Here is a 16,599-nt window from a genome sequence, read left to right as displayed (position 1 = left end):
CCATTCCTTTGACCAAAGGACCTAAAGTCCTGTTCATCTTCATTAGCCTTGTGACTCATTTGAATTTTCTTTTTTGAATTTTCTTTCCCCTGGGCAGATGAAGTTACAGCGTAACAGGAAGTGGAAGAACAGGAAGCAGTGGAAACAACCACTAGGATACAGGCTTAGACACAACCTTGCTGTCAAAAAGCAAAAAAGCTCTGCTATCAACTCAAGAAAGGTCAGTTCGGAAGGGAAAAGGCTGTATTTATCTAAATAAAAATTATTTTTAAAGTTACATTTTTATCTTTAACCACAATTTTAAAATGGTTTTAATTTAACAGAATTTTAAAGGAAGCAACTTTCAAACGCTTAGTCAACTATGCAGAAAACCCTTTTCCAGTTGCTTTTTTCACTCAAAATCCTTCTTAAAAAAAATCAAATTACCGAATTTTTGAGGTTTCCTTTTGTAGTATTTCTGACAATTAAAAATTAGAAAGGTATTTATTTGTTTGTTTGTTTGTTTATGGCTGCATTGGGTCTTTGTTGCTGTGCACGGGATTTTCTCTAGTTGCGGTGAGCAGGGACTACTCTTCGTTGCAGTGTGCGGGCTTCTCATCGTGGTGGCTTCTCTTGTTGCAGAGCACGGGCTCTAGGCGTGCGGGCTTCAGTAGTTGTGGCTCGCGGGCTCTAGAGCACAGGCTCAGTAGTTGTGGTGCACGGGCTTAGCTGCTCCGTGGCATGTGGGATCTTCCCGGACCAGGGCTCGAACCCGTGTCCCCTGCACTGGCATGCAGATTCTTAACCACTGCACCATCAGGGAAACCCAGAAAGATATTTTTTAAATGAGGAAACTTTTGGGAATTCCCTGGCGGTCCAGTGATTACGACTCCGTGTTTTCACTGCCGAGGGTGTGGGTTCAGTCCCTGGTCAGGGAACTAAGATCCCACAAGCCGTGTGGCACAGCCAAAAAAAATAATAAAAAGAAAAAGAAAAAAGAAATTTGAAAAAGGTAACTCTTGTGCAATCAGTTAATAGTAACATACCAACCATTGCTAGCTAAAATCTTTATTAACTCCCAACATAAATATTTTTAAAGTTAAATCATTTAAATTACTGAATGGGCTTGGGGGGGAGGGGAGACCCACTAAGTGCTAATAATAAACAACTTTTTAAAAATATATTTATTTATTTATGTATGTACGTATGTATGTATGTACGGCTGCATTGGGTCTTCATTGCTGTGTGCAGGCTTTCTCCAGTTGCACAGAGCAGGGGCTATTCTTCTTTGCAGTGTACGTGCTTCTCATTGCGGTGGCTTCTCTTGTTGCGGAGCACGAGCTCTAGGCGCGTGGGCTTCAGTAGTTGTGGCACTCAGGCTCAGTAGTTGTGGCTTACGGGTTCTAGAGCACAGGCTCAGTAGTTGTGGCGCACGGGCTTAGTTCCTCTGCAGTATGTGGGATCTTCCTGGACCAGGGCTGAAACCCGTGTCCCCTGCATTGGCAGGCGGATTCTTAACCACTGTGCCACCAGGGAAGTCCCAATAAACAACTTTTCACCTTTGCTTTTAATATAGATTCATAATAATCTCAATGCGGGTGAAAGGGGAGAGGTTGTTAGTGTTTTTTACAATGTAAAAACGCTTCTCACGAGAGCTTTCCAGTCCATGTTGTTGGTTGATTATACAAGCTCCAGCTAGCTTTGGTCTGTTCCCTCCAATCTAATGGCCAATCCTTTCATCCCAACCTATGCCTGCTGTGACCTCAGTTGTAGTGTTACATTACACCCAGAAAGATGTTTGTACAGTGTCTACACACACGGCAAATTTTACCTCAATTCTAACCAGTATATATAAGGGCCTTCTTTACACATACCCTCAAGTGAGAAGTCCCAATGCGGCAGCCAAAAGGACTAAGGTATGAAATAACTGAATGAGGTAAAAAGGAAAACCAAAGGGGAAGGTGAGTTATGTAAGACGACTTCCACATTATACATTTGAGCTTTGGGTAGTGGCAACCTTTTATGAAAGTAAACCACTGGGATAAAAAAAGAATATATATATATATATATATATATATATATATATATATATATAAAACGGAATCACTGTACAGCAGTAATTAACACAACATTGTAAATCAACTATACTTCAATAAAAATAAAAAATAATTTAAAAATTTAAAAATAATAAACTAAAAAAAAAAAGCAAGTAAACCAATGTGGCCCTTAGTGCTAAAACCCTGCATGATTAATTTTTGCCCGTTTTTCCTGATAGCAATCACTTCTACTCTGAATTTCAAATCTAGAAATTGTACCTCATGCATATTCATTGAGCCTTGCTGCAACCCAAGCAATATGAATGTTCATCGCTTCTTACCATTAAATTTCCTTAAATTACAAAATTTTCACAAAGCCCACAAGAAAATAACAGTGACCCATAAGGTAACTATCTAACAACAAAAACTATTTATTTGGTACTTACATATTTTTCTCTTATATCAAAAACAAAATACTAATCACACTACTTTGTAGGAACACATAATCAATTGTAAATACCTATATCATAATGTTTATTGGCTGCATAAAAATCTACTGGATAGGTCTTGCATTTTACATACTCTGAATTCTTCATTACTACCCAAACACTACCGGAAGCCATTATTACACCTAATACATCCAGGATAGTTTTCTTAGAATAAATACAAAGATGTGAAACTACTAGGTCAAAGAAGTATATAGAAAATTGTTAAAAGGAGTTTCATACCATCTGCTCAAAAATGCTCTTCACAAAGGCTGCAGAACTTTATACTCAATTAACAGTGTAAAAGAGCCTGCTTCCTCAAACTCCAGTCTAAAAAAAATGCAAATTTAACCAATTAAAAATAAAAATGATCTCTATTTGGTTTGATTTTTACTTCTTAGATTATTAGAGTAATCTTTTAAAAATACACTTACTGGGACTTCCCTGGTGGCACAGTGGTTAAGAATCCGCCTGCCAATGCAGGGGACATGCGTTCAAGCCCTGCTCCGGGAAGATCCCACATGCCGCAGAACAACTAAGCCCGTGCGCCACAACTACTAAGCCTGCACTCTAGAGCCCGCCAAGCCACAACTACTGAGCCCGCATGACACAGCTACTGAAGCTGGTGCGCCTAGAGCCCGCGCACCACAACGAAGAGTAGCCCCTGCTCGCTGCAACTAGAGAAAGCCTGTGCGCAGCAACGAAGAACCAACACAGCCAAAAATAAATACATAAATTTTTTAAAAATAAAAATAAAAATATGCTTACTAATACGGCAATGATAAAAAGACTGTAAGAGGGAGTAGTAGAGCTGAAAACATCTTCATTTTGCAACCACCACAGTAAAGCCTAATTCAAACAAGAATCATCAATGAATGCTGATTCTAAAGGGGAAAGCTTGATGAGGAAGAGGTTATTTACACATGGTCTCAAAGTGTCTCCACAAAGATTATTTTTTAGTTGCTGGCAGAAACCTAGTAAACAATAAATTAGGGGAAATGGGCAAAACCTGGACTCAGTGATCAAAATTAACATCCTCAGGGAGGGGCAGAGAGACATCATGCGACTCTACATATGGTACTCAGAAATACTCAATGTCAGTTAAACAGCATTCCTAAGATCTATAACCTGAATCTAATCAGGAGGAAACATCAAAACACAAATTCAAATTGAACATTTTTTACAGTAACTGGCCTTCTTCAAAATTGCTATTATTTCAGAAGACCAAGAAAGGTTAAGAACTGTTCCAGATTAATGAAGACTAAAAAAGCATGTCAAGCAAAGGGGATATGATGATGCTATACTGGAAGAAGGAAACGTGCTATAAAGGACATTACTGGAGTAACTGACATTACTGGAATAAATGAAAGTTCCACACTGACAAAACTGGAATATTAACTGTAGAGAAAGAACACTGTAACAATGATACACTTATGAAATTTGATAGTGGAATTATGTTTGTATAAAGAAACATCTTTGTTCTAACTTTATAGCAAACCTAAAATCCCGTGGACAACAACAACACAGAATAAAACTAGGTGACAAGGTATCCCTTACAAACCTCAAAATACAAACAGGAAAAGAAAAAACAACAGATACAAGATCTGCATGGTAATAATTGTGGCAGAGGCCAGCACTGGGGTGTCTGACTGGTCTAAGAACAGGAAAACCCCAAGTAGCCAAGAGGCATTTACTGGAAAGTAAGGTGGGCCAATTTAAGCACAGCACCTGGCACTGTAGGGTTTTGACAACTCCAACAGCAAACTATGTGCTAGGATTGCAGAAAGGTTTAAATAGGCTGGGGTAGTCACCATCATAAACTACTGAAACTAACCAGCTAAGGTTCCCATCAAGAGAAAATACTGGGAGTAAAATCAAAACTGGGCCACATATATAGAAAAATCTAAAACAGTCCACACTGGGGGAGGAGAACAAAGACAGAAAATCTCAGAAAGCAAGCCAACATAATTACACAGAAAAAGAGGAAACACTATGAAATTAGAAAAGCCACTCTGAGCCATGTTGCCATGTAAAAGTCCAAGAAGACTCATTTCACATAAAAATGAGCAATAGAAAATTAAAGGTCAAATCCCATACAAAGTTACTATAAGAGAAAAAGAATATTAGCAGGATAATACCCCCCATAACCAATGACAGTACACCAAAAAAGGTGCCATGGGAAAAAATCAAAACTGCTATCTTCTGTTTCAAAATGCACTAAAAGACTGAGCATGAAGAAAACAATAAAGACATAAAAGAATAACATTTTATGTCTAAGTTTTTCTAATTCAGAAATGAAAATGAAGACTAAAATAGAAGGAACACAAAAATAAACTTAACAGTTAATGCTACAAGAGAAATAAAAGGTGAAAGAGGAAAAATACTTTAAGTAAAAAAGAAATTTAAAAAAGGAAAAAGAAAAGATAAAAGAATGGTAGAAAGAAAGTGTCAAATGTTGAATGTAGGCAAAAGACAACTCAACCTGAATCTGTGGAGAATACAAGTCTCTGAAGGAGACAAGGACAGAAAGAGAACAGTACAAATGTTTAAAGCTAAAATTCAAGAAAAATGTCTGGAAAGCAAATAGAATACTATTCAAATTTGTGAAAGAAAACAAACCATACTTAAGAACATCAACCCATAACAACCCATACTGAGAAATTTTCTAGTAAAATATCTGGACTCTAAAAATATCCATCGTGCATGTAGGCAGAAATGACAAAAGACTTACAAGGGAAAGAAATCAGCGTGTCATTAAACTTGTCAAAAGCAGTGCTTTAGGGCCTCCCTGGTGGCGCAGTGGTTGAGAGTCCGCCTGCCGATGCAGGGGATACGGGTTCGTGCCCCGGTCTGGGGGGATCCCATATGCCGCGGAGCGGCTGGGCCCGTGAGCCATGGCCGCTGGGCCTGCGCATCCGGAGCCTGTGCTCCGCAACGGGGGAGGCCACAACAGTGAGAGGCCCGCATACCACAAAAAAAAAAAAAAAGCAGTGCTTTATGCAAAAAGAAAATTACGTAACATTTTAAGATACTCAAGGAAAGAAAATATGAGCCTAGCATTTATAGAGAGCAAAACTGACTTTATGCTCAACAGAAAGGGCATAAATTGTTACCAGCACGGAAGAAAACAGGGACTGTTATTCTCATGAGCCTTTCCCGAGGAATCAATAACAGCATTGGCTTCAAAGAACCAAAATGACTAGAGATACTGACCTAAGTATTAATGGTGACTATTAAGCATATACTTATTGAAGTAAAACTAAATGAAGTAAAACTAAAACTAAATGATGTCTCAAATGGAGAAAGTATAGTATGGGCACATGAATAGGGTATGTAGATACAGTATAATATTTAAAGAGGGGTAGAGGGGGAATCTTACAAGTTTCAGATGGAGCTTATCGGCTGATTCAGGTGCCATGGGTACCAAAGGCTGTACCCTGGAGCGGTGGTGCACCAATCTGTCCTTCAGGCTGGCATTAGCAGCCACATCATTTTTTCACTTGAGGACCACCTCTATCAAATAAAATATGCTTTGAAGGCTATTAATGGAGGCGGTCTTGTATTAAGGCTGTCACAGTGAAAAACCAAATAGTAACCATCATAAAAGAAAGCAGATAACAAGTTACTGACTTCCAGCAGAGTGACTAACATATTCTAGATAACCAAAAACGCTGGCTCTGTCATGACATAATGGAATGACAGCTGACAATGGTTCCCCAGTCACATTATGAGACAGCAAACAGCAAAAACAAGGATGGCTATGAGATCCCTGTTTGTGTCAAAGAATTGTAGACACTTACTTCCCAGGTCCATACACAGAGTGCCTCTTGGTTGATGAATAATTTTCACCAATACTAATAAAGACCAAGGCCCTCAGATGTGCAAGTGTGATCATCCTGCAAGTTACTATCAGTTTAAAAGCTACCACAAAAGGAGCTGAAGCAAATAAACGAAGCAGTTTCCTTAAAATTTCAAGTCAGCAGAAACTATTCAGTTAGACATTTGTTCTATCAACTGACTTCAAGATAAAGTTTAAAGTTTAAAATCCTAAATTCAGAAAATTTTTACAGAATCGGAGACTGATACACACGTTGTTGCTCCAGCAAAGGATGTAAACATTTATATCAGGACTCCCCTGGTGGCGCAGTGGTTAAGAATCCGCCTGCCAATGCAGGGGACATGGGTTCGAGCCCTGGTCCAGGAAGATCCCACATGCCGTGGAGTAACTAAGCCCATGCGCCACAACTACTGAGCCTGTGCTCTAGCGCCCGCGAGCCACAACTACTGAAGCCCGCGTGCCTAGAGCCCGTGCTCCGCAACAAGAGAAGCCGCCGCAATGAGAAGCCTGTGCACCGCAACAAAGAGTAGCCCCCACTCGCCCCAACTAGAGAAAGCCCACATGCAGCAATGAAGACCCAATGCAGCCAAAAAACTTAAATTAAAAAAATATGTATATATATATAATTATACCATCCCCTGTTTCTGAAGAAACTAGTATTCTCAGTGTAGAAGTGATCAAAAGTGATCAGAAGTGTAATATAAAAGAAGTGAAAATCCTGTAGTCCTGAATTTGAACTATCAGCATTACTAACTCATGAGGCATTTTACTTTTAACTCTCTCCACTGGAGTGAACTATAAACAATGACAAACCCAGTAACAATAAACATCAGTTACCAGATTGAGGTCTCTAAGTGCCACTTCCTACTAAAAGATGCCAGGATTCCTTAGAGCAATGTCTGATCTAGGTACACAGCAGGAATTATACAAGATAAGTCTGGAATAACTCATCATACCAGTTTATGAAGAAACCATCAAAGATTACTAGAAAGTCAAAAAGACCTCAGTAGCCAATCTGAAGAGACCTGGCCAAAGACAGGATAATTTCAACTTCAAAAAGGGTAATAACTAGAAATAACTGAAACCCTTCAAATGTTTAAATTCATAGGTTCATAATAATATATATAATACTAATTATTCACCTTTGGAGGATGATAGGTAACCAAGTAATTACTTTAAAAACCTATAAATATACTCTTCAAATGTGCAATGGTCATGAAAAACAAGGAAAGACTGAAAAACTGTTGCAGATCAGAAGAGTCTAAGGAGACATGAAAACAAATCCTGGAACAGAAAAGAGAACTTGGGACTTCCTTGGTGGTCCAGTGGTTAAGAATCTGCCTTCCAATGCACAAGACGCAGGTTCAATCTCTGGTCAGGGAACTAAGATCCCACATGCCGTGGGGCAACTAAGCTCATGCACTGCAACAGAAAGATCCCACATGCCACAAGTAAGATCCCGTGTGCCACAACTAAGACCTGACTCAGCCAAATAAATTAATAAATATTTAAAACAAGAAAGAAGAGAGACCTTAGTGGAAAAACTAGGGAAACCCAAATGAAGACTGTATTAATTTAATAATATTGTGCCAATGTTATTATCTTACTCTTGACAAATAATTATATAAGACAGAAGTTAGTAAACTATAGCCTAAGATCTGATTTTTGTATGGTGTGCCAGCTAAGAAAGGTTTTAAAATTTTTTAAATGTTGTAGGGACTTCCCTGGTGGTCCAGTGGTAAAGAATCTGCCTTCCAATGCAAGGGACACGGGTTCGATCCCTGGTCGGGGAACTAAGATCCCACATGCCATAGGGCAACTAAGCCCACACGCCACAACTACTGAGCTCAGGCGCCTCAACTAGAGAGCCTGCATGTCGCAAACTACAGAGCCCACACACACTGGAACCTACGCACCTCAACTAGAGAAAACCCACAAGCCACAACTAGAGAGAAGCCCGCACGCTACACTGAAGAGCCTGCGTGCTGCAACAAAATATCCCTCATGCCCTGCGTGCTGCAACTAAGACCGAACACAGCCAAACATAAATAAATTTTTTTAAAAATGTTGTAATACAACAAAAACAAAGAAGGAACATGCAACAGAGATTGTGTGTGGCCCGCAGAGCATAAAATACTTGCCATCTGACCCTTTCTGGGAAAAGTTTGCCAACATTTGATATAAAATGTTAGCATTAAGGGAAGATTGGTAAATGTTGTAGAGACCTCTGTATCATTTTCCAACTTTTCGGCAAATCTTCCAAAACACTAATTCCAAAACAGTTTTTTAAAGAAAGAAATAATAGAAACTACAGTAGAAATAAATGAAATAAAGAAGAGAAAAATCAACAAAATTGACAAACCTTTTAGCTAGAACAACCAAGAAAAGAGAGAGAAGCCTCAAGTTATTAAAATTAGGAATGAAATAGGGAACATCACTACAAACTTTAGAGGAATAAAAAGGATTATAAGAAAATAACCATGAACAAGTGTATGCCATCAAGCTGGACAACCGAGACAAAAATCAACAATTTTGTCTAAAAAGGCAAATTCCTAAAAAGACACAAACTACTGAAACTGACTCAAGAAGAACTGAAAATCTGTTAACAAGTGATTGAATTTGTCATCAAAGAAGTTCCCAGAAAGAAAAACCCAGGCCCAGATAGCTTCACTGGTAAATTCTACCAAACAATGAAAGAACATCAATCACCAATTTTTCACAAACTTTCCCGAAAAAATAGAGAAGGGAACATTTTCTAACTCATTCTATGTGGCCAGTATTACCCTGATACCAAAAGCAAAGACATCACAAGAAAAGACAACTAGAGAAAAATATCCCCCCACAAAATCCTAGCAAACCTTACCATACCGGCAACTTACCAATATGTACCATGACCAAGTTAAGTTTATCCTAAGAACGCAAGGTTGTTTAACATCTTAACGTAATATACCATATTAATAGAATAACAGACAAAACCCACAATTATTTCAGTAGACACAGAAAAAGAATTTGATAAGATCCAATACCCTTTTAGGATAAACAAACAAAAAAAACCCCAACAAATCAGAAATAGAAGGGAACTTCCTCAACCTAATAAAGTCAACTTTAAAAACCTACAATTTGGGCTTCCCTGGTGGCGCAGTGGTTGAGAATCTGCCTGCTAATGCAGGGGACACGGGTTCGAGCCCTGGTCTGGGAAGATCCCACATGTCGCGGAGCAACTAGGCCCGTGAGCCACAACTACTGAGCCTGCGCGTCTGGAGCCTGTACTCCACAACAAGAGAGGCCACGATAGTGAGAGGCCCGCGCACCGCGATGAAGAGTGGCCCGCCCCCACTTGCCACAACTGGAGAAAGCCCTCGCACAGAAACGAAGAACCAACACAGCAAAAATAAATAAACTAATTAATTAAAAAAAAAAAAAAAAAAAACCCTACAATTTAACATTCTACTTAATGGTGAAAGACAACTGAAAGCTTTCCTCCTAAGATCAAGAACAAAATAAGGATGTCTGTTCCAGCCGTTTGTACTGAAGAGTCTGATCAATGCAATTAGACAGGGAAAGTTCTTAGGCAATTAAACAAGGAAAGTAGAATATATGCATGAACTAATTCTTACAGCTTTAAAATATTAGTACACACAGACACACACTCTGTCTCTCAGAAAAATGCCAAAACTTGAGAAAAACACATTAAAAGTATTATACAGGATAGGGTCAACAGCAATTTGGTAAATAACCATCATGAAACTATTCATCCATGAAGCATTATCTTTCTATAAAATCAAAAAGTTCCTATTATAAAAATTATTAAATCATAAAGTAGAGCTTCTGTTTTATCGCTAGAAAGATCTTAAGAGGTAGTAACACAGTTCAACTCCATACTGTGCCCCTAAGTAATTTACTCACGCTTTATGCTGGGTGTTACTGGCACAAACCTCCTAACTACCAGAGGTGTGTAGTATCCAGTATATCAATCATGCTGCCTCCCAACAAGGGAAGAAGCTATTTGAACAGTCTAAGAATGCAGTCTTGACAGTCTAGGCTAGTGTGGCCACAAGAAGGAAGGAATGTAAAAGGAGATGTTTCTTCTGTCACTTTACACTTGAAGACTGAGAAAAGTGACTACAACATGTACAAGAACTGGGAGAACCCAGTCTGCATTAGTCATAGGAAACCTTCGAGAATCAAATGAAAAGAGGCACAGAGAAATATGGAAATGAGAGTTCCGGGCAAGGTGGAAAGCAGTCAACGGTACATTAAGAAAATCACCAGAACTCTAAAGCAGGTGTCTGTACCAAGAAAACAAAATAAGGGACTTCCCCAGTGGTCCAGTAGGTAAGACTCTGCACTCCCCATGTAGGGGGCTGAGTTCGATCCCTGGTCAGGGAACTAGATCCCACATGCTGCAACTAAGAGTTCGCATGCCGCAACTAGAGCCGGCATGCCGTAACTAAAGATCACGCATGCTACAACTCAGACCCAGCACAGCCAAAATTAATAAACAAATAATTAATAAATATAAAATAAAAATTATGTTTTTGAAAAATAAAATGAGCAGAACTTTCTGGGATGAGGGTGATATTCTGTATCTTGATAAGAGACTGGGCTACAGAAGTATACGCATCCTACAAAAAATGATCTGATACACTTAAAATGTCTGTATGTAAATTGCACATATAAAAGAAAGAGAAACCTAGATAAATATTAAACTCTAGTTAATGATATATAAGCTAAAGTGTTCATGGGTAAAGTATATTGATGTCTTCACTTTGAAATGCATCAAAAAAAATAAGATAGCATGATGGATAGCTAGTCAGAGGTGGTAAAACAAATACAGCAAAAAAGGTAACTGTGAGTGTATGGATGTTTGCTGTACAACTCTTTCAGCTTCTTGTTATATCTGAACATTTTCATAATAAAATGTTAGGGGGGAAAAATTTCAGATCAGAAAAAGAGGTCTGGAAGAAGGTCAAAAAGAAAGGGCAAGGGACTTCCCTGGTGGCGCAGTGCTTAAGAATCCGCCTGCCAATGCAGAGGACACAAGTTCGACCCCTGGTCCAGGAAGATCCCACATGCCGTGGAGCAGCTAAGCCCATGCACCACAACTACTGAGCCTGCGCTCTAGAGCCCGCGAGCCACAACTACTGAGCCCATGTGCCACAACTACTGAAGCCCACGCACGTAGAGCCTGTGCTCCACAACAAGAGAAGCCACAGCAATGAGAAGCCCGCACACAGCAACGAAGAGTAGCCCCCACTTGCTGCAACTAAAGACCACATGCAGCAATGAAGACCCAACGAAGAATGAAGGAAGGGAGGGAGGGAGGGAGGAAGGAAGGGAGGGAGGGAGAGAGGAAGGGAGAGAGGGAGGGAGGGAGGGAGGGAGGAAGGGAGGGAGGGAGAGAGGAAGGGAGAGAGGGAGGGAGGGAGGGAGGGAGGGAGGGAGAAGCAAAGGAAAAGAAGGGGAAAACAGATGTTAAACAGGAGCTAAAATAAAAAATATAAACAAAGACAGAGAAAGACAAGTATTATATGATATCACTTATATATGGAATCTAAAAAATAATACCAGACTTCCCTGGTGGTCCAGCTGTTAAGACTCCACACTTCCACTGCAGGAGGTGTGGGTTCAATCCCTGATCAGGGAAGTTCCGCATGCCACGCAGTGCAGCAATCAATCAATAAATCAGTCAATCAACCAGTAAAATAAAAAATAATAGCAATGAATCGATATACAAAACAGAAACAGACTCACAGACATAGAAAACAAACTTATAGTTACCAAAGGGGAAAGAAAGCAGAGGAGGGATAAATTAGAGGAGTATGGGATTAACAGATACAAACTACTCTACAGAAAAGAGTTAAGCAACAAGGATTTACTGCAAGAAAAAGGGAACTGTATTTGATATAATAACCTATAATGGACAATAATCTGAAAAAAAAAAAATATATATATAAAACTGAATCACTCTGCTGTACACATGAAACTAACAATGTGTAAATCAACTGTACTTCAATTAAAAAAATACACACACACACACACACACACATATATAATAAATGGGAAAAAATCCAAGAAAGTGAACTGCAAACCAGTTGTAGAAATTCACTCACTCACTGTGTGATGTTTATTAGCAGAATGTGCCTGGTTCAAGACTTCTCACACAGAAAATATGGCATATAGAAATTTCAGAGTGTAAGATATACCAAAGCCAGGGACTCTGGCTGTAATATCTTTCTGAAAAGGGATGTAGTTTCAATTAAAAGTAATAGGGCAGGGCTTCCCTGGTGGCGCAGTGGTTGAGAGTCTGCCTGCCGATGCAGGGGACACGGGTTCGTGCCCCGGTCTGCGAAGATCCACATGCCGCGGAGCGGCTGGGCCCATGAGCCATGGCCGCTGAGCCTGCACATCCGGAGCCTGTGCTCCGCAACGGGAGAGGCCACAACAGTGAGAGGCCCGCGTACCGCAAAAAGCAAAAACAAAAACAAAAAAGGAATTTCACAGGGTATAAGATACACCAAAGCCAGGGACTCTGGCTGTAATATCTTTCTGAAAAGGGATGTAGGATCAATTAAAAGTAATAGGTCAGGGCTTCCCTGGTGGCGCAGTGGTTGAGAGTCCGCCTGCCGATGCAGGGGACACGGGTTCGTGCCCCGGTCCAGGAAGATCCCACATGCTGCGGAGCAGCTAGGCCCGTGAGCCATGGCCGCTGAGCCTGTGCGTCCGGAGCCTGTGCTCCACAACGGGAGAGGCCACAACAGTGAGAGGCCCGCATACCGCAAAAAAAAAAAAAAAAAAGTAATAGGGCAAAGGGGAAGATAACTACAATAATAGCTCTAAAGGCAGCAATATTTAAACTTAAAAACTGCCAGAGAATTGCCTGTGCTTCCTAAATGTATACAAGTTATAGAAACAAAGAAAGCGCCCCAGTTCTATTATCTTATAAAATATTAATAAGAAAAACACTCAAGTTGACAGACTTCCAGTAAAGATTATAAGCAGAATAGTTATTACCAACAGCATTTTGCTGTAGACAACAGTCTAGGGCTTCTACATATTTATTTTCATTTTATTTTATTTTTTTAACATCTTTATTGGAGTATAATTGCTTTACAATGGTGTGTTAGTTTCTGCTTTATAACAAAGTGAATCAGCTATACATAAACATACATCCCCATATCTCCTCCCTCTTGTGTCTCCCTCCCACCCTCCCTATCCCACCCCTCTAGCTGGTCACAAAGCACCGAGTTGATCTCCCTGTGCTATGCGGCTGCTTCTGTTGCGCCCACTATTTCTAACCGTGAAGTCACTATTCATTACCATATGTAAGGTAAATACCAATTACTAATTTATTCAGACTAGCTTTTTCAGCTTAAATACTGTGATTCTTTGCATTTCTCTTCAGTGATATCATCTGTTTTATTCCTAAGAGATTACAGACCATCTAGACATAACTTCTGAAAGCACAGCTGATGCACTTGACAGTGGTTTAACAAGTACAGTATTGCAATACTAGCATAGCACAGTGATGAAATATAAAACGTTTTAAATCAGAACTTTAAATATTTTTTTTCTTTGCTGACTGACCTAGTCCAGAGAAAATTACTTTAAATATTGGAAAAACAAAGCACCAAACAAATTAGAGTATGATAGGCAAGTTGCCAGGCTGAGCTCTAGAATGTGTCAAGAGATCTGTACAGCTTGTGAAATCAGAGGAAGAAGCAGAATCAAGGGGTAAGTTAACAAGGTTATACACCCTCCCCTACAACAAACATTAGTGACATCCACCATACAACTGTCAAGTGGAAAAAAATTCTTGCCAAGAAAAATAGCATTAATAACTCTCTTTCTCTGGATCTCTCTTTCATTCACTTGGCTCATAGGAGCTAAAGCTACTTTCACAATGAAGAATGTGTTCATAGCTTTTCTAGTGGAGCCAAATGTTTTGTATGGATCTGTCACCCAGTAAATTTGGAAAATTTAATGAAGTAGGATTTTTTGGTTTTAATCATCCTTATGCCCACCATCCAAAGATAAGCATTATTAATACAGCCTACTAGTCTTTTTTCTTAAATGTTTTAACAGCTGTGCTATAATATTGGGTCCTTTCAATAACCGGGCCTTTTCCATCAAAATTTCAAATATTATAATCACTTCATAACTTATGTGGAATATACAATAAAAGCTCCCATTTCCTGAACACAACTTATGCAATTTCTAATTCCTTCCAACCATCCTGCAAAGTAAATATTGTGAGAATAATAATGGGAAACCTCGCTAAAATGGAATCAGGAGGCCAGAAGGGGAAGCTCTCATGCAGTACCACTAGTGGTCAGTTACAGGAAAAACTATCATTGCAGGCCCCATTGGGAAAATATGTACACTGCATCCCTACAAGAAATCAACTACTCCAGCAACTCAGCTAATGGGAAACCCTTATTACCCTGAACCTCACTTTTCTCTAATGGACTTGCTCCAAACAACCCCTCCCAACTTCCTCTTTCTCTATAAAATAAGGTTCCTGTTCCTGGGACTCGCCCTTGGTTGTTTTTATTTTGTTTTTCTTTATTTTTTTGGCTGTGTCGGGTCTTACTTGTGGCACGCAGGATCTTCGTTGAGGCATGCGGGATCTTTCACTGCGGCGCGTGGGCTCTTCATTGCGGTGCGCGGGCTTCTCTCTAGTTATGGCATGAGGGCTTTCTCTTCTCTGATTGTGGCGCGGGCTCCAGAGCACGTGGGCTCTGTAGTTTGCAGCATGCGGGCTCAGTTGCCCCGTGGCATGTGGGATCTTAGTTCCCAGACCAGGGATCAAACCTGCATCCCCTGCATAGGAAGGCAGATTTTCTACCACTGGACCACCAAGGAAGTCCCTTGCCTATGGTTTTTGCCATGGCTTGCTTGCTCTGAATTGCAATTCTCTGCTATTCCCAAATAAGCCCATTTTTGCTCATAAAATAACTTTTATTTTTAAGTTCAATATTACCATACTTCATTTTACATTTTTAAAAACCAGAGTTTTTTTATCTCCCCACATTATACTAGAAAATCAAATGACAAAACTGATTACGAGTTTATAAGACAAACCTATGTCCTATACGTCATAATATGATGCATTAAGAACAGATCATCAGGACTTCCCTGGTGGCGCAGTGGTTAAGAATCTGCCTGCCAATGCAGGGGACATGGGTTCGAGCCCTGGTCTGGGAAGATCCCACGTGCCACGGAGCAACTAAGCCCGTGCACCAAAACCACTGAGCCCGCACGCCCTATAGCCTGTGCTCCACAACAAGAGAAGCCACCACAATGAGAAGCCCACGCACCACAACGAAGAGCAGCCCCCGCTCGCTGCAACTATAGAAAAGTTCACACACAGCAACGAAGACCCAACGCAGCCAAAATTAAATTAATTTTAAAAAAAGATCATCATTTCTGTGGTATTTCTACCAAAAATGCATAACCCCCCTCTCATCATGAGGAAATATCACACAACCTGAAATTGGGAGACATTCTACAAAATAAATGGCCTATATTCTTCAAATACATCAATGTCATGAAACGGAGACCACATTAAAAGAGACTAAAAAAGGGACTTCCCTGGTGGTGCAGTGCTTAAGAATCCACCTGCCAATGCAGGGGACACAGGTTCGAGCCCTGGTCTAGGAAGATCCCACATGCAGCAGGGCAACTAAGCCCATGAGCCACAACTACTGAGCCTGCGATCTAGAGCCCACGTGCCACAACTACTGAAGCCCGTGCACCTAGAGCCCGTACTCCGCAACAAGAGAAGCCACCGCAATGAGAAGCCCGCACACTGCAACAAAGCGTAGCCCCTGCTTGCTGCAACTAAAGAAAGCCCACGAAGTGTAGCCCCCGCTCCCTGCAACTAGAGTAAGCTCACGCACAGCAACGAACACCCAACACAGCCAAATAAATTAAATAAATATATAAATAAATTTATTTTAAAAAAAGAGACTAAAAAGAATTGACACCTGAATACAATGTATGATCAAGGACTTAATTAGCTAAAAAGGACACTATTGGGACAATCCGGAAAATATGAATACAATGCACAGGTTACATTAGATGAGCTGATATCTTGATTTTTGATAACTGTACTGTGATTACGTAAAATAAGATCCTTGTTTTTTAAAATATACACACTAAAGTATTTAGGGGTAAAGATGCACCATATCTGCAACTTATTCTCCAAAGGTTCAGGGGAAAAGCTGTGTGTAGTTTCTCCTTTGTAGAAGGACAGAGA

The 16,599-nt window shown here is 40.1% G+C and overlaps 1 protein-coding gene across 2 annotated transcripts in view; it reads right to left on the bottom strand.

The window, feature by feature from the left end:
• Positions 1-16,599, bottom strand: part of UBAP2 (ubiquitin associated protein 2) — a 129,168-nt gene that overhangs the window by 71,187 nt on the left and 41,382 nt on the right. The gene's annotated exons all lie outside the window — the stretch shown is intronic.

Source organism: Mesoplodon densirostris, chromosome 6, assembly GCF_025265405.1.
Source record: "Mesoplodon densirostris isolate mMesDen1 chromosome 6, mMesDen1 primary haplotype, whole genome shotgun sequence".
In the NCBI taxonomy this organism is placed as follows: Eukaryota; Metazoa; Chordata; class Mammalia; order Artiodactyla; family Ziphiidae; genus Mesoplodon; species Mesoplodon densirostris.
The sequence above is the reverse complement of the archived record's forward strand: the minus strand, read 5'-3'. Positions and strand labels throughout refer to the sequence as shown.